Source organism: Suncus etruscus, chromosome 7 (assembly GCF_024139225.1).
Source record: "Suncus etruscus isolate mSunEtr1 chromosome 7, mSunEtr1.pri.cur, whole genome shotgun sequence".
Taxonomy (NCBI): domain Eukaryota; kingdom Metazoa; phylum Chordata; class Mammalia; order Eulipotyphla; family Soricidae; genus Suncus; species Suncus etruscus.
Genome location: NC_064854.1, coordinates 72,170,304 through 72,189,749, shown reverse-complemented (window position 1 = coordinate 72,189,749; position 19,446 = coordinate 72,170,304). Strand labels below are relative to the sequence as shown.

The following is a 19,446-nucleotide window of genomic DNA, read 5'->3' as shown; positions in this document are numbered from 1 at the left end:
GGTTGCATGGACGGTGAAATATGAAATATAAAATAATGAAACCCCAGACAGAGAATGTGGGGTCAACACGTTTTTCTGGCAGGAGTGCGACAAGTTTATTTTCCAAGCAGGGGTTTTATAGGGGTAAGCCAGTCACAGGTGAAGAATAATTATAATCGCAAATCAAAATACAACAGAACTATACCTAAGCTATGGGTGTGCCTGTAAAAATTCTAAGCTATAAGAGAGAAGGTTACACTCAGGTAACTCTTTGCAAGCTTACTTCAAATGCAAAATCAGGATTAGGAGGAAGTAGGAAATATCTAGAAACTTGATCTTCCTGGGCTGGACTCTATTGTTTTAGGGGTCAAGTAAAGGAAGGAGCCGATAGCCCAGGGTTCTGCTCTCTGGCTTTGCCCTTGACCACCAGATAATGCAGCTGCAAGGACATATTTGAAAAAGAGGAAAAACATTGTCTTTGCTTTTAGGGCTAAATATTATCCAGGAAAGGAGTTCTCTTAGTAATCTTTGGTGCTGGAATTTCTGAGCCAAATTATTTGATAGAGGCCACAATTTTGCCTGATATTAATTAAGGAGAGTAGCCAAATGCTGACCGAAAATGTAATGCCAAGCATCTCTTTGGAAATTCCTCAACCATACAAGCAGGTGAAAAAAAGGCTTCCACTGCAGGCCTTTTGAGGAACCCCGTGGGGCTAATTTCAGTTCTCCCCACTTGGAAAATCTGAGGATACATCTGGTGGGTTGAATTTCCCTAAAAATTTATGTATGCATGGCACGTTTTCTCTTTTAGAGACAGTGGTTTGCAATATTGTTACTAAAGGATATTATGCCTATTACTTAGACTCCTTTCACCAACTAAATCTTGTCCAGAGTTATCATTTCCAACAGTCATTAGCATAATGGTCCCTTCTCTCCCCTAACTTTGTGGTAAGCTTATTTATGGAAAGATTTACACAATAGACTAGACTTTCTAACCCCCATCTGTTTTGTCTTTGGATATTATTTTTATACCACATTAATTTTATATCCCACAAATGAGTGTGAACATTCTCTTTCTATCCCACTTCTTCTGACTCATTTCCCTTAACATAATATTCTCCATATCCATCCATGTATAAACAAATTTCATGGCTTCATTTTTCTTGTTTTTATTTTTTAATTTTAATATAATTTTTATTTTGATCATAGTGGTTTACATATTGTTGACAATAATATTACAGGTTCATATTTACATAAATTCAGGGGGGTTCCCATCACCGATTTGTCCTCCCTACACCCCCGTGTTTGTCCTACCTCCCATATCCTCCTTTCTCACCCCCGGGACTGCGAGATATTGTGGTCCCCTCTGTACCTAGATTACTACTTAGTAGTCTTGGTCTTGATGCCTCCCTTATTTCCCCCTCTAACTGGGAGGAAGGACTACATAGTTCAAGTTATGCGGTTTTATTTGAAGAAGAGAAAAGTAATAAACTGGGGTAAAAGTCTAATATGCCGAAAATGGGGGAATCCTTCTAAAGGCTCTCATCATCTATTTGAGAGATGAAGGAGAAAAAGAAGGTGAAACACCCCAACAGTACAAAAAGAAGAGTCAAATAGCCAGTGAGCACTCCAGTGATAATGATGGCACCACAAAAATAAAGTCATAGTCTTGAGTTAAAAAACCTGGCAGTGCACCTAAAGAAAGAAAAGAAAAGAAGAAAAAAAAAACAATATAAATATAAATGGGGACAACAACTTCAATAACCACACCAAAACAAAGAAATCAACAAAAAGTAGATAGGTAAATAAAATTAATAATAATAAAAAATGAAGAAAAAATAATATATAAAAGATAAAAATGTTTTGTGCTTTTTGCCTTTTTTTCCCTCCTGCACTGGCACAGTCCCTTCTGAGTTCAGCCTGCTTTTGCCCCCTGTGGTGTGGGGATGGGTCCCCTCCCTGAACGTGGTTCTAGAGGGGTCTGTTGGGTGGGCTTGCAGAGATTTTGCTCCTCCTATGTTCTCTAGTCGGGTGGCTGAGTGGCAGGTGCACTCACTCTGCTTGCAGCCAGGTCAGGTAGGGGGTCCCTGGGTTCAGGTGCGGGACTTAGGCGGAGTGTGGGGTCCGGCGCCCACGTTGGGAGGTGGCTGGGTGGCAGGTGCACTCACCCTGCTTGCAGCCGGGTCAGTTCGGGGATCCCTGGGTTCAGGCGGGGGACTTAGGTGGAGTGCGGGGTCCGGCGCCCATGTGGGGAGGTGGCTGAGTGGTAGGCGCACTTACCCTGCTTGCAGCCCATTTTTCTTGTTTTTAGTTTGTTTGTTTTGATTTGTTTTTTGACCACACTCAGCAGTGCTCAAGGTTACTCCTGTGTTCTGTGCACAGAATTGCTCCTAGCAGGCTCAGGATACTATATGAGGTGCTAAAGGTCAAACCCAGGTTGGCCTCATGCAAGGCAAATGCCCTCCCCACTGTGCTATTTCTCCAGTCCTCAGCTTCATTTTTCTTGAGCTGCATAGTATTCCATTGTGTAGATATACCACTTTTCTTTACTCACTCTTCTGTTCCTTGGCACTTGTATTATTTCCTGATTCTGGTTATTGTGAATATTTCTACAATGAAAATAGGAGTACGGAATGCTCTTCTGCATTGTGCTTTGGGCTTCCTGTGTTATATTTCTATACGCATTATTGTGGGGTCATATTGGAGTTCAATTTCTAGTTTTTCGAGGAATGTCTATATTTTTTCCCAAAAGACTTGACTAGTTGACATTCAACCAGCAGTTAATAAAATTCCCTTTCTCCTTGCATCTGAACTAGCATGGGTTTTTCTTGGTCTTTTTGATGTATGCTAGTTTGTAGTGTGAGATGATATCTCATTGTTTTTTTTTTTTAATTTGCACCTCCCTGATTATTAATGATGTGGAGCATTTATTGTGCCTTTTGGCCATTTTTATTTCTTCCTTGAGGAAATATCTATTCATCTATTCTCTCCATTTTTGGAGGGGATTATATTTGTTGTTGTTGTTAATTCTAGCAGCTAAAGCAATTCTTGTGGAAAAAAAGATGGAAAAGCATAAATTTATCTAACTTCAAAATGTATTATAAATCAGTAAGCATTAAAATAGCATGGAATAGGAGCCAGAGAGATAGCACAGTGGTACTGTGTTTGCCTTCCATGCAGAAGGACAGTGGTTCAAATTCCAGCAGCCCATATGATACCCCGAGCCTGCCAGGGGCGATTTCTGAGCTTAGAGCCTGGAGTAGCCCCTAAGCACTGCCAGGTGTGATCCAAAATTCCCCCCCCCAGAAAGCATGGTATAAAATAAAGAAACACCCTTAGGACAATGGTATACATGTCAGTATCTTGAGACTGATGTTCAAGGAATGTGAACCATTAGTATTTGATAAAGTGGCATAAATACAAGTGAAAGAGGGAAGTACTCATCAAGTGGTGTTTGGAAATCTATTCAGCTATGTGCAAAACAGTGAGATTATGTACTGAACAGAAATGGTGAACAAGATAAGAAGATTACACATGGAATGGTATAAACTGTTCATCCAACACCATATGATAAAGAATCAATATTTCAGATATATGTCACTACTATAACTAAGATTACTTTTTGCTTGAGTTGGGCTTACCCTTCTAGTGAGCAAATAAGTTAATGGGAAATACACTACATATCACTGCATATTTTATAAAATTTTGTGGCAGCTTTTTTTTTTTTTCCAGAAAAGTGGTATGTATGCTGGGAACAGGGATAGAGAGAGGACAACACTACTGGTGGGAATGCCCCTGATTCAGTGTCACTATGTACCTAAAATATTACAGTGAAAGATTTGTAATTCACTTTGGTCACAATAAAAATGGTTTAAAAAAACAAAAAAACAAAAAAACAAAACAAAAAAAAACTGGGTAATATGGGATGCGAGTGGTGGCGAAGAGCTGTAAGTCATCTGTCTTGCCAGTGCTAGCCTAGTATGGACCGCAGTTCATCTCCTGGTGATCCAAATGCTACCCCAAGCCGGTAGCTATTTCTGAGCACATAGGCAGTAGTAACCCCTTTGCATCACTGGGTGTTGCCCCCCGCAAATTGGGTAATATTCCTTATAAAATACCTGTAACTATACTACAGTTGTGCCCTTATTGGGTAAAATATGATAAAATTGAATCAGTTCCACATTTAAAAATAGTTACTTCTACAAAGAACTACTATTACAAGATGCTAAAATTATAGCTAAAACAAAACCATTAAATTGTATGTATATAATTTATAAAGTTATATATAATGATCTTCATAATGCATAGGTTTACTTATTTTGATTTACTCGTAAATATATAGTTAGTTTTCATTTCATAAAAACTTGAAAGTTTGAGATAGTAGTGTTTTATTCTCTCTCTCTTTATTTTTTTGGTTTTTGGGTCACACCCAGTGGCGCTCACGGGTTATTCATGGTTCTGTGCTCAGAAGTCGCTCCTGGTAGCTTGGGGAACCATATAAGATGCTAGGAATTGAACGGAGTCCATCTGGGGTTGCCCTTATGCAAGGCTAACACCCTACTGCAATGCTATCACTCTGGCCCCTAATAGTGTATTATTCTCTAGCACTGTTTTTTGCTTGGATACCAATAAAAGGATGTCAAGGTAATGTTAAGAAGGAAGGGTAAATCTTATTTTTTTTCATTGAGGAAAAAAAAAACAACCAATACTTTTTTAGGGAGAAAACAAAGCAGTATTAATGGATTTTCTGGATGACAGCAATGTAACTAATCAAATGTTTTGTTTCAGAAACTTTAAATATTATAGGAAAGAAATTTGTCATTTCTTGAATTTCTGCTATAGATTTAAGTCTTTAGGACAGTAATAACAATAAGACTACTATGAATGATGACTTTTTATCAGTAAACTAAAATTAAATATTTCCTTTATCTTAAAAGAATGTTTTCATGTAAAACAGTAAAACATATTAATGACTTAATCCACTTAATTTATATATTATATTTTCAATAGATAAAAGCATACCCTCATAGCTATATTTAAAATAGTTTAGTGTAATGTTTTCATGGAAAATATTTATCATAATTTAGCTTTAACATATTTTATTTAAATCTATAATTTCAGTTTTATCACAAGTTGTCAAGATGAGTATATACACTGAGAATTACCAAAATGAAGACTAACATTTTAAGCTAGAATAAAAGAATAGAAATTGTAGTCCAAGATTTTGATGGAACATTCAAAATTAGAAAATAAATTTGAAAATTACATATTTCAAATAAATGTTTTAGAATTTCTGATAAAACAATACATTATTTAGATAATTTTAACAAACATATTATTCTTTATAGATAAAATACCTTACAAGATACAATGATCATAAGTGAAATAATTTAAATTTTTAATAAAATAGCAAATAATCTATCATAGTTTGTTACAATCTAAATTCATATTTAATTTCAAAAAAATAAAAAGTAGTATTTCTTGCGGTGTTGCAAATTTGTGAAAAATTGGATCATATCACTATCTACAAAAACTGATCAACACTATAAAAGTGAAAACTAGAATAAAGTAATATTCATTAAAATGCATGTTTTTGCTTATAAGTTTATCTCATCTATTTAATTTTATTTATTTTTAATAATTTATAAATTAAAGAAATTTAAATTATTTGAAAATTTATAGAAATTTATAGAAATATGTTTAGCTCAAGAATAAAATAACTTTGAAAAATTTACTTTTATCATTAATAGTAGCAAAAGATTTGCTGATAAAATAATTTGTCCAATTTTCAATTTTTGTTGTTTAATTGTTACGAATTTTTTTAATTTTTTGACTGTTTTTAAAGGCTGATTATGTCCAATTAGAGAGCCATAATTATTTGGAATTTGAACTTAATAAGGATGGAAATCTCTATTCTTCTGTCCTATGACATATTAATTTGTGGTTTTGAACTGGAGAAATTGGTTAACATGAGGTCTGTGGAATTGGAAAAATGGTAGGAAAGATTTTAGTCAGCTTTCAGCTAAAGTACACAGTAAATATGAGACCAAGCATCTACTCTCCACTCTCAGTATGATTAAGACTTATTAAATATGGTAAAACAATTAAATTCATGTCCTATTAGCCTACAGCAGGGTTGTTTGTTTCGTTTTCTTTCTTTTTTTTTTATAGTTTGGTGACCACACCTGGTGGTATTCAGTGCTTCCCCTAGCTCTGTGCTCATGGAAAACTCCTGAAAGTGCTTGGTACTATGTATGATGCTGGGAATGAACCTGGATCATCCAATAGCAAAGCAAGTGCCTTACCTCCTATATTGTCTCTCTAATCCAGAGTTATTTTTTAAAAGTTCCAAATATTTTTAGTATGTGTCAGTTATAGTTAAGAAAATTAGTCATGGTTTATAAACTTTGGAAATAATCCAAATTACTTGGAAAGCTTATTAAATCTTAGATCACTGAATCCAGAACCAGAGTTTCTGATTTAGTACAGCTGAACCTGAAATAAAAATGTGTCTTTCTTCTAATACCTTCTCAGTTAATGATGACTCCGTCTGTCCGGGGACAAATTCTAAGACTTGTTCACCATCTTTAAAGACTTTTGATCGAAAGCTGTAAGAATATAATTAGTAATTTGAGGGATATTTTTCAGTCTTTAAGGAATGAATGTTACATGATAAATCCATAAATACAAATGTGAAACATTTATAGAACTGTTTTTGTTCTAGAAAATAGCTAAGAAATGCCATAGGGTGTGCAAAAAATTAAAGGACTCAAAATAAAAAAGAACTACTAATGATGCCATATTTTAGAATAGATCTATAGTTAAAATAGAAGCTAAGATATGAACCTTTATTCCCTCAGAAGCTAAGTGACTTTGAACATTTGGGGTGATCAGAAGCAAAATGATTAAGCACAGAGAGTTTTGGAGGATGTTAAAGGGAAGCAAACAAATGAATTGGGTATTGATTAGTCAAATCCAGTATTGTTCTTATTTCATTAGAGGTTGGAGTTTTCATATAATTATATATATATATATATATATATATTTGCACATAATATACAATATATATGTTTTAATATAAATATAACTAGGTCATATAATAACATACATATTTTCTTATATGCATTAAAATACCTGGAAGTGCTTTTTCATTTGGAGGAAAATCATTCCAAACAGATTAAGTACTTGATGACTTCTGGAACAAGATTAAAACTTCACCTTCAGTTTTTGGAGTGGATGTAGTGCATACTAGGAGAGTTTTTCTTCAAGCATTCATGAATAGGGAAGAATTCCTTTTGCACATGATTCTTTAAGTAGAGATGCACGAATGTCACTTCATATCTTCAGGTAAAAGCCCTTAAAATTTGCGTAACATAATATTTATAACAGTAACTCCAGAGGCTGGACAAGAGTGTAGAGGTAGGGCATTTGCATTTCATGGGGCTGATCCAGGACAGACCTCGGTTCAATTCCTGGCATCCCATATGGTCCCCAAGCCAGGAGCAATTTCTGAGAACATAGCCAGGAGTAACCCCTGAGCATCATCAGGTGTGCCCCCCAAAAAAGAAATAATAATATTAAGTCCAGCAGTGATTGAAGTTGTGAGTTATTAAATTTGTGGTAAGAGTAACGTGGAATAGTTTTATAGAAAATGTGATATACCTTCACAAATTCTACAATGTTTTAAAATTATATACTTATGTAAATTAATATTTTAACATAATTTTTAATTAACAGACATCAAACTGTCATAAAATTCACTATAGAGTTTAAGCCTTTAGCAGTCACTAAGTAGTAGTCAAGCACATACTTTGTTCTTAATTTTTCCCTTCATTCAAGTTTCAGTTGACCATTTATGTCAGTTTGAAATAAATATATTTTCCTTCTAAAAAGAATTCATTTCAAACAAAATATGTAAATATGATTTAGTGCATTTAAGTCCATGCTTTTTACAGTATTCAGTATTTTTGTTTTTTATTATGTTTATATTTAATTTAAATTACCATGATATACATAACTACAAAGCTGTTCATGATTGAGATTAAGGCATACAATGTCCAACACCCTTCACCCTTCAGCAATGCACATTTCCTGCCACTAGTGCTCCCAGTTTTCCTTTTCCTTCCTGCCTTTCCCCTGGCATGCCTCAATGGCAGACATTTCTCTCTCTCTCTCTCTCTCTCTCTCTCTCTCTCTCTCTCTCTCTCTCTCTCTCTCTCTCTCTTTTTTTTTTCTCTCTCTCTCTCTTTTCCTTCAGTTCCTTTTAGACACTATGGTTTGCAACATTGTTTTAGAGGAATATTATGCACTTTATCTCCTTTCAGCATTCAGTTCATGTCCAGATTGATCATTTCCAAGTATCACTGTCATAATTGTACCTTCTCTGCCCTAAGTGCGTTCTCCTGCTCTATGTTGAAAGCTTCCTACAAAGTCCATGCTTCTATTAATCATTCATGGCATTATGTGTTGAGGCAGGCTTTTAAAATAATTCTGGTTACACTAATCCAGAGCATGAAAAATATAACAGATATCATTAGCAAAAAATGTTCTTTAATTATTAATAATTTAAACATTTTGAACAACATCTATTTGTATTATTACTTTTTTGGGGGGTCACACCCAGCAGCACTCAGGGGTTACTCCTGGCTCTACACTCAAAAATCACTCCTGGCAGGCACGGGGGACCATATGGGATGCCGAGTTTCGAACCACCATCATTCTGCATGCAAGGCAAACTGCTTACCTTCATGCTATCTCTCCGGCCCCATATTATTACATTTGATTAATTTATTTTTAGTCTCCTAAGAAGTGCTTGTAAATTAATCCTGTTGAGACTTGACTAGGCTTGCAGGTGTAAAAGTTCAGTTCTTTGGGGGCACTAGTGAGATGGTATAGCTGGTAGGATCCTTGCCTTATCTATGACTGACCCAGGCTTGATTTCAAGTACCTCACCTCATGTTTCTTTGAGCCCCGCTGGAATGATGCCTGATTTCAGAGCCAGGAGTAAGCCCTGATAATCATGGGCCAAAAGAAAACAAAACAACAGAAACAAAGGGAAATTCACTGATATGGTTGCAAAGTACCATATATACTTAAGTATAAGCTGACCTCCCCCACAATTTTACCCTAAAAACTGGGAAAAATAGTAACATGAGTATAAGCTGAGGTGAAAGATGCAGCAGCCATTGGTAAATTTCAAAAAAAAAATATAGACTCAGTGAGTCCTGGTCGCCACCGCAGTTGCCACTACTGAAGGCTCCTAGCGTTGAGGGTCTGAGATCAGTCCTCTGTACAAGATATCTGAAGAAAGCCCAGATTAATGTGCCTAGGTTACTCCTGAAGTCCTAGAGGTGAGTTTAGGTCGCCTCCATCTTTACTGAGGGCACTGGGCAAGATCACCCCCGCATAGGATCCCCGAAGAAAGCTGAGACTGAGGGGCCTTAGACATGCCTGAACAGGGGTGAGTCTGGGTCGCCTATATCTTTACTGAGGGTGCCAGAGCGCTGTAGGTTTGATACAAGACCCCACACAGGATCCCTGAAGAAAGCTGAGACTGAGGTGCTCTGGACACGCCTGAACAGGGTTAAAGTCTGGTAGCCACTGCCGATGCCACTACTGAGGGCTCCTGAGCACTGTGGGTTTGAAAACAACACTGGAGCAGATTGGGCCCAGAGAAGTATATTTCTAGTAAATGAACTCCAAAATAAAACAAAGAAAATAAAAGCATGTCCACGAACTTTTTATAGAACACGAACCCCATTGCAACATGGAGTAAGAATCACACTTCAAATGTCGCAATGGGGAAACAACACTGGACAACAGCATGCATAAGGAATGAAGATGGTATCTGTGATGATCCCCAAAATGCCAATTACCTAAATAATCTTTTAAATAAGGAGTTTAGAATAGAAATATGAAGGATGTTTGTAGAACTCAAAGAAAGCATAGATCAATCTGAACAGTTCACACATGTAGAAATCAGAAAAACTTCAAACTGAAATAATGGTCTTAAAAATGCAGTAGAGGAAATGAAAAACTCTATATTGAAAGCCTTTCCAATAAAATAACAGCAGCTGAAGACAGAATTAGTGAGCTGAAAGATGAGGTGCATAATAACTCCATACAGCAGAAGAGATTGAAAAAGAAACTCAAAGCAAATGATCAGACAATGAAAAAGAATACTCAAAGATTTTGAACAGATTAAAAATAGAAATGTTCGATAAATTCAACAGAAACAATATAAGAATCATGGGAATTCCAGAGGCCCACGTAGGAGATCCCCAGGAAGAATCAGTAGTCAAAGACATCATCACGGAGATACTCCCAGAGCTAAGATTGCATGCAACCAAATCCTGGATGCCAGAAGAGTACCAGGTAAAAGAAACCCAAAGAAAAGCACCCAAAGACACATCCTAGTCACAATGACGAATCCCACAGATAGGAATAGAATACTGAAAGCAGCAAGATCAAAAAGGAAATTACCATCAAAGGAGAATTTTTAAGATTTACAGCAGATATGTCACAAGAAACTCTCAAAGCCAGAAGACAGTGGTGGGATAGTGTGACAAGACTGAATGCTTAGGATACTGCACCCAGCCCGATTCATGTTCAGGTTTGAAGGAAGGATACACTGCTTCACAGATAAGCAACAGCTCAGAAACTTTATAGATGCACAACCAGCCTTAAAGGAGAAAATGAAAGGTCTACTTTAAGACAAAACAGACCAACAGACAAACCAAACTTAAACAAAAAGATGACATTAAATCCCATGAAAATCATCTCCATCAGTGTCAATGGACTAAATGAATCAATTAAGAGACACAAAGTGGATAAATGGATCAAAAAGATGAATACACCTTCTGCTGCCTACAAGAAAAACACCTCAATAGTCAGAACAAAACATAGACTCAAAATTAAAGGCTGGAAGTAAATCATTCAAGTAAACAACACCCTTAAAATAGCTGGGTGGCCTTATTAATATCAGATGATACAAACTTTAGACTCAGAAAAGTTGTAAGGGACAAAGATGGACATTTCATACTAATCAAGGGTATGTGCTACAGGAAAAAATCACACTACTAAACATATATGCACCCAATGAGAGACCAGAAAGATATCTAGTACAATTATTGACAAATCTTAATGAGAAAATCAATAATAAAACAATAATTGTGGAAGACCTCAACACAGCCCTGTCAATACTTGAAAGATCAAACAGACTGAAACCCAACAAAAATATACTAGACCTGAAAAGAGAAATGAAAGAAAGAGGACTAGTAGATATATATAGGACACTTCATCCCCAGAAACCTGGATATACATTCTTCTCCAGTGTACATGGGTCATTCTCCAGGATAGACCACATGCTGGCACATAAAACATACTTCCATAAAATAAAGAGGATAGAAATTTTGCAAGCTACCTTCACTGACCACAAGGCTCTGAAATTAGATGTAAACTTTAAAGGGACACAGAAGAAAAACTTCTAAAAGAAGTTTTCTAAAGAAAAACTAATTGGAAATTAAACAGCCTGCTACTGAAAAACCAGTGGGTCTGAGATGAAATCAAAGATGAAATCAAAACTTTCATGGAAAAAAAAATGACAATGAAGACAAAATAACAGAATCTATGGGACACAGCAAAAGAAGTACTGAGAGGAAAATTTATAGCTTTGCAAGCACGCATCAGGAAGGAAGAAGGGGCATACCTGAATATCTTAAGAAGACAGCTTATAAAATAAGAAAATGATCAAGAAAAGAAACCAAAGATAAGGAGACAGAAGGAAATAACAAAGCATAGAGTAGAAATCAATGAAGTGGAAACTGAAAAAACAATTAAAAGATCAAGAAAATCAGAAGTTGGTTCTTTTAAAAAATAAACAAGATTAATAGACCATTGCCAATACTAACAAAGAAAGCAAGATAAACTTAATAACCCATATTAGAAATGAAAAGGTGAGATCAGTACAGATATTGAAGAGATTAAAAGGGTAAATAGAGACTACTTTGAGAAACTCTATGCCACTAAACATGAGAACCTGGAAGAAATGGATAAATGCATGGACTTTTATAACCTTCCAAGGATGAATAAGGAGGATATAGCATATCTAAACACCCTCATCACTATTGAGGAAACTAAAACTGTAGTCAAATATCTGAACAAAAACAAAAGCCCAGGCCCAGATGGATTCACTAATGAATTCTTTCAAACGTTTCAAGAGGAGCTACTACCAATCCTAGCCAGGCTCTTTTGTGAAATTGAAAAAAAAAAAAAAAAAGAGAACACTTCCAAATAGCTTTTATGAAGCCAACAACACCTTGATACCTAAACCAGAGAGACATGCTGCCAAAAAAAATTACAGATCAATATTCCTGATAAACATAGATGTAAGATCTTCAACAAAATCCTGGCATATAGGATTTAATGCCTCATCAAGAAAATCATTCAATACGATCAAGTAGGTTTTATCTTAGGAAAGCCAGGATGGTTTAACATCCATAAATCTATCAACATAATACACAACATCAACAACAAGAAAAATAAAAATCACATGATCTTATCAATATATTCAGTGAAAGCATTTGATAAGGCCCAACACCCATTCTTGATAAAAACTCTCAGCAAGATGGGAATGAAAGGAACCTTTCTCAAAATAGTTAAGGCCATTTACCACAAACCAATGGCAAATATTATCCTCAATGGAGAAAAAATAAAAGCCTTCCCTCTAAATTTTGGTACAAGACAAGGCTGTCCACTCTCACTACTCCTATTCAACATAGTACTGAAAGTACTTGCTATAGCGATTAGGCAAGAAAAAGATATCAAGGGAATCTAGGTAGGTACTGAAAAAATCAGTGTTTGCAGATGACATTACAATCTACTAAGAAAACCCTAAAGACTACCAAAATCTTCTAGAAACAATAGATTTATATAACAATTGGCAGGATACAAAATTAGCACACAGAAATCAATGGCCTTCTTATACTTTTGGAAAAATAAACACCCACGAATAGCTAAAGTAATCATTGGGAAGAGAAATATGGGAGGCATTACTTTCCTCAACTTTAAACTGTTTTACAAACAATAGTTATCAAAACAGCATTGTATTGGAATAAACACAGACCTGCAGATCAGTGGAATAGGCTTGAATACTCAGAGAATGTTCCCCAGGCGTACAATCACCTAATTTTTGATAAAGGAGCAAAAAATCCTAAAAGGAGAAAGGAAAGCCTCTTCAAGAAATGGTGTTGGCACAACTGGTTAGCCAGTTGCAAAAAAGCAAACTCAGACCCCCAGCTAACATCATATATGAAGGTAAAATTCAGGTGGACTAAAGATGTGATATCAGACCTGAAACCATATATAGAACAACATGTAGTTAAAACACTCCATGACATTGAGACTAAAGGCATCTTTAAGGAGGAAACAGCACTCTCCAAAAAGTGGAAGCAGAGATAAACAGATGGGAATATAGTAAGTTGAGAAGCTTCTTTCCCTCAAAGGAAATAGTGCCCAGGATACAAGAGCAACCCACTGAGTGGGAGAAACTATTCACCCAATCCCCATCATATAAGGGGCTAATATCCAAAATATACAAGGCACTGATAGAACTTTACAAGGAAAAAAAGTTAACCCCATCAAAATATAGGGAGAAGACATGAACAGACACTTTGTCAAAGAAGAAATACAAATGTCCAAAAGGCACATGAAATCATGTTACACACCACTAATTATCAGGGAGATGCAAATCAAAACAACTATGAGGTACCATCTCATGCGACAGAGATTGGTGCACATCACAAAGAATGAGAACAAGCAGTGCTGCTGGGGATTTGGAGAGAAAAGGACTCATTCACTGCTGATGGAAATGTTGTCTAGTCCAATCTTTATGGAAAGCGATATGGAGATTCCTCCAAAACCTGGAAATTGAGCTCCCATACATTCCAGCTATGCCACTCCTAGAGTTATACCTTAGGAACACAAAAATACAATACAAAAATCCCTTCCTCACACCTATATTCATTGCAGTGCTATTTCCAATAGCCAGACTCTGGAAACAACCAAGATGCCCTTCAATAGTTGAACGGCTAAAGAAACTGTGGTACATATACACAATGGCATATTATGAAGCCATCAGGAAAGATGAAGTCATGGCATTTTCCTGTACATGGATGCACATGGAATCTATTATGCTGAGTGAAATAAGCCAGAGGGAGCGAGATAGACACAGAATATCTCACTCATCTATGGGTTTTAAGAAAAATAAAGGACATTTTCGCAATAATTTTCAGAGACAAAAGACAGGAGGGTTGGAAGGTCCAGGTCACGACATGAAGCTCACCACAAAGATTGCTGAGTACAGTTAGAGAAATAACTACATTGAGAACTATTATAAAAATGTGAATGAATGAGGGAAGTAGGAAGCCTGTCTAGAGTACAGGTGTGGGTAGGGTGTGGAGGAGGTATATTTGGGACATTGGTGATGGGAATGTTGGACTGTGGAAGGGGGTTGTTCTTTACATGACTGAAACCCAACTACAATCAAATTTGCAATCTAAGTGTTTAAATATATATTTTATATATATATATAATATATATATATATATATATATATATATATATATATATATATATATATATATATATACCCAGAACAATTACAGTAATTGAAAAATCATTAGGTTATATGTTTTTCGGGTTTTTATGGGGGGGCCACACCCAGCCGTGCTCAAGGGTTACTCCTGGCTGTCTGCTCAGAAATAGCTCCTGGCAGGCACGGGGGACCATATGGGACACCGAGATTCGAACCAACCACCTTTGGTCCTGGATAGGCTGTTTGCAAGGCAAACGCCGCTGTGCTCTCTCTCCGGGCCCAGGTTATATGTTTTTCAATATTTATTGCTAAAGAAAAATGCTAAACTAGAAACAATAACTTTAAAATTTTAAAGAAAGTGCAAAAAAACATAGCTTAACAGGTAATCAAGCTAAATAGGAAAGGTTAAAATCCTTCAAAACTGGATTTCTCCTCTTTATTTGTATGTCTAAATAGAGCTTCAATTGTATCTGATGTGAGGGTATCAGCATATACAGTGTCATCATTACTGAGTTCACAGATAACATCATCACTGCTTTCGGTTTCATACAGATTATTGTGGGTTAAATAGGTCAGTGGCATACAGTTCATTTCAGCCACCTACCTCTTCAGCTCAGCTGTGACTTGTGGACTGAACTGAAGCTCTGCCCCCTCCAGCAGATGGTAGAAGATGACTGGAGACTACGTGCATTTGATTTGGTTTGTGCATAACCTGTATAACTGAGTATAATCCGAGTTTGGTGATTGTGCTTGAAAAACTCGGCTTATACTCTAGTATATGTGGTAGTTTTGCTAGGAACTGATTTTACTGAGGCCACCAGAGGCCTAAGGGTGAGGTATAGATGCATGCTGGGAACATTGGCAGAGGGAGGTCAACACTGGTGATGGGAATTGCCCTAATTTACTGTCACTGTGTACCTCAAATATAGTCAAAGACTTGTAATTTACTTTTGTGTCAATAAAATGTATAAAAATTCATAAAAAACTTGGTTTTGAAATATTTAGTTACTGTTACTTAGGCTTCAAAACTTGAGCAAATACATTTTGGTATAGCCTTCCATAGGCTAGATTATATCAATTGAAATTTATCAATTTAATTATGTAAAACGCTAAAAATGTTTCTGAACATTATTTATATTGTTTTGCTGAGTCCCTAAAAATATTGATGAGTCACCATGAGATGAATTAAAACGCTATTGATGGTGGAACTTTAGTCATACAGTGTTCCAATATTCATCATTTTACTTGTTTATTTTCTGCCCCGAATTCCCATTTCCTTTCAGTTCTCTCAACACCTCACCCTTTAGCCAGTCTATGGAAGATATTTTTCTTCTCTCTTTCTTTTTTTTTCTTTTTTTTTCTTTTTTTTCTTCTCTCTTTCAATTTTTCTTTTTATTTTCCATTTAGACATAACTTTTAAGAATTTTATTTATTTATTTATTTATTTATTTATTTATTTATTTATTTATTTATTTATTTATTATTTATTTGTGGTTGGGAACACTCGGTTCCCAACACTGTGGTTACTCCTAGCTCTGAGCATGGAAATTACTCTTGGCAGGTTCAGGAAAAATATAGGTTGCCAGAGAATGAACCCAGGCCAACTGCATGCATGGTAAATGTCCTTCCTACTCTGCTGTTCCTCTGGCCCCTACCATTTTATTTTACTTTTAATTTATTTTTGTTTTTGCAAGAATTGTTACTATAGCTTTTTATTTTTATTTTTTTAACCACTCAGACTGCATCCTCTCACTCTACCCCTTCCAAAGGAAGGGAATAACGATCATCAATGGCAAAAGGCAGTCACAGAAGCAACACCTAGAGCTAGCTTCATGCTCAGGAGAGGACGCTCAGGAGAGGATGCTCTGGCTCCTCGTGGCTTCGGGTGCTCTACACGATCAGAGAAACTTCTCTAGTCACATACTATGGAAATGATCCCTGAAAGTATAGTCTTATTATAGCTGTTTAAATTAAGTTTTTCATTATAGAAATTTACATAAACCAAAGAACTTGGACTCTTTAATAGTATATATATACTATATTTCAATTATTGCAATTTGATTCCTATGTCTTTTTTTTTTCTTTTTTGGGCAACATCTTGTGACACTCAGCGGTTATTCCTGACTATATGCTCATAAATATCTCCTGGCTTGGGTTACCTTATGGGATGCTGGGGGATCAAACCATGGTCTGTCTTAGTTTGTGCATGTAAGACAAACACCTTACAGCTTTTGCCACAGCTCTGGCCCCTGATTCCTACGTCTTATGTCTATAGAATTCATCTAAGTACCCTCTAACAAAAATATTGTCAGTATTCCAATAGAATCTTATTCGTTGGTTATCAAAATATTTTCTTCTCTGTTTTCTTTATAGTAACATTTTGTTCTTTCATTGGTTTTTATTTTTCTAGAAACTCTCAAAACCTTTATTTTAATCCTTTAGTATTTTTGTTTGTTTTGTTTTGTTTTCAGGCCACATACAGTGACACTCAGAGGTTACTTTTGGCTATGCACTCAGAAATTGCTCCTGACTTGGGGGACCATTTTAGGATACCGGGGGATCGAACCATGGTCCATCCTAGGCTAGCGATCACAAGGCAGACACCTTACGCCCTGAACCACCATTTTGGCCCCTTTATTTTAATCCTTTAGGTTTGTTTTGGTTTTTGTTGTTGTTGTTGTTGTTGTTGTTGTTGTTGTTTGGTCTTTCAAGATTTTATTGAAGAGAAATGGCCCACCAAAGATTCAGATCTTGTTGAAAGCAGCCACATCCATGGACATAGTCCTCAAAAGCTGTGTTCTTCTCCTCCACCATGTCTGTCCCTACTTTATTATCTTCAGCTGCACACTGTATTTGAAGTTTTTTGATTCCATATCCCACTGTTAGCAGCTTTGAAGAGCCCCAAACCAAGCCATTGGCTTGATTGCTTCGGATGCACTCCTCCAATTTGGCTCTATCTGTCTCATCCTCTCAAGGCTTCACATCTAGTAAGATGGAAGACTTGGCCACAAGTACAGCTTTAAATCTATTTGAATTCCATTATCTCCACAGTGTTTGTTGCACACTTCTATGCCTACTCTTTCTTTGGCTTGAAAGAGATATTGACTGGTGCAATCATTTGTTTCCCACAGAGGAATGTTCTTTATTTTATCAGTACTCTTCAGAGATAATTTGTCACACCCCTCAGTATTTCACCTGGTGGCCTTTGTTCTGTAGTTAATATGTTTTCATCTTTAAGTTCTTAAATTTTAACTGTTATTGTGTGTTGTATCTTTTTTTTTTCATATTTTAAAATTTTTAATTGAGAGCAATGTGACAAGTCTTTCACAGTTGTATTTCAGGTACATAGTGACAGTGAAATAGTGTCATTCCCACCACTAGTGTTGATCCCTCCACCCTAGTTCCCAGCATGCCTCCCAGACTCCACCCTTAGCTCCTAGACTGCTAGTGCAAATATAAAAATATATTTCTTCATCTATATGACTGAGCAGTGAAAACATTAGATCCAGAATTTAAGGAGATGGTTCAAAGGGCTGGAGTATGTCTGTGCATGCAGGAACCCTGGGTTCCATCCCTCACATCCCATGCACTACAGGGCCCAGTTCTGGCCTTGCATGATCCCAAAGAGAAAAAAACCCCACTCCTTGTCCTTAAAGTAAAAAAATGTCCCCAAAAAGTATCCAACAGACTTTCCTGGGACTTATCACTTGGGCAATGTTGATTATTTTGAGCTGAGATGAATCTAGGTCCTGCAGATTGAAGAAGCGTACCACTCCCTCAGCTTGGATGAATGAAAATGGACAGTCTCTCCTAGAATTAGAACCACTGCCAGAAATGAATCTTCATGTGGGGGCAGTGACAGGTATCCATCCCAGGACATCATTCCCCTGAGCTACATTCTTAGTTCCAGAAAAAAAAAAAGAAATTAACTTAATAAAGATTAAGCTGAAAAATTAAAAAAAAAAAGAAAGAAAAAGAAAGAAAGAAAGAAAGAAAGAAAGAAAGAAAGAAAGAAAGAAAGAAAGAAAGAAAGAAAGAAAGAAATAAAGAGAAGAAAGAAAGAAAGAAAGAAAGAAAGAAAGAAAGAAAGAAAGAAAGAAAGAAAGAAAGAAAGAAAGAAAGAAAGAAAGAAAGAAAGAAAGAAAGAAAGAAAGAGAGAGAGAGAGAAAAAGAAAACCCTGGTTTAGACTAAAGCAGAGCAGAAACTGGCAGAGGGAAGAATGTAAGGGACTCAACAGTTGTGATGAAAGAATGTTGACTTTCTGGAGCTCAAGGACTTACTTTGAAAGAGGTGTGAAAATGTGGGACCATACATAATGAGGTAAATGAATGGTTGTGGCAATATAACTATGAATTAACTAAAATAAATGCCAAGTGTAGGAGCTGAGAGAAAATTTTCTTCTGCTCCCCTGGGGTCTTCTCAGGAGAATAATAAAATTAACATTAGATTAATAGGAGAAATGAACAATGTCATTATATATGGAGATTCCACGTGGGTTTAGGTAAAATTCGAAAGTGAATGGGGCAAAATGTACTTCTCAGATAAGGAATGGGGCAGGGAGGGTCTGGAGCTTAAGGCCATGGGAGGGGGAAGTCACCAACTGGGGAGAGGGTGACTCCCTACAAAGACCAGTTGCTTGGGGGCTAGGAAGCTTACTCCAAACACTGAGCTTTGTGTCTTGATGCCCCTGGTTTCACCTCCAGCACCCTGTGTTCCGGAACCCCAATAGGTGTGGCCTCCAAAGAGACCAGATAGATGTTCTACCATTGGATGGTGGGCTTGCTTTTAGTTAGTAGGTTTCTTTGGAATTAAGATTTTTTTTCTGGAACTAAGAATGTGTGTTGTATCTTTAAGGCAGAATACATTAATCATA

The 19,446-nt window shown here is 36.4% G+C and overlaps 1 protein-coding gene and 1 pseudogene across 1 annotated transcript in view; one reads left to right on the top strand and one right to left on the bottom strand.

Annotated features, from left to right (window-relative positions):
- Positions 1-19,446, top strand: part of ADGRB3 (adhesion G protein-coupled receptor B3) — an 898,471-nt gene that overhangs the window by 200,319 nt on the left and 678,706 nt on the right. The gene's annotated exons all lie outside the window — the stretch shown is intronic.
- On the bottom strand, positions 16,302-16,526 carry LOC126014953 (uncharacterized; annotated as a pseudogene).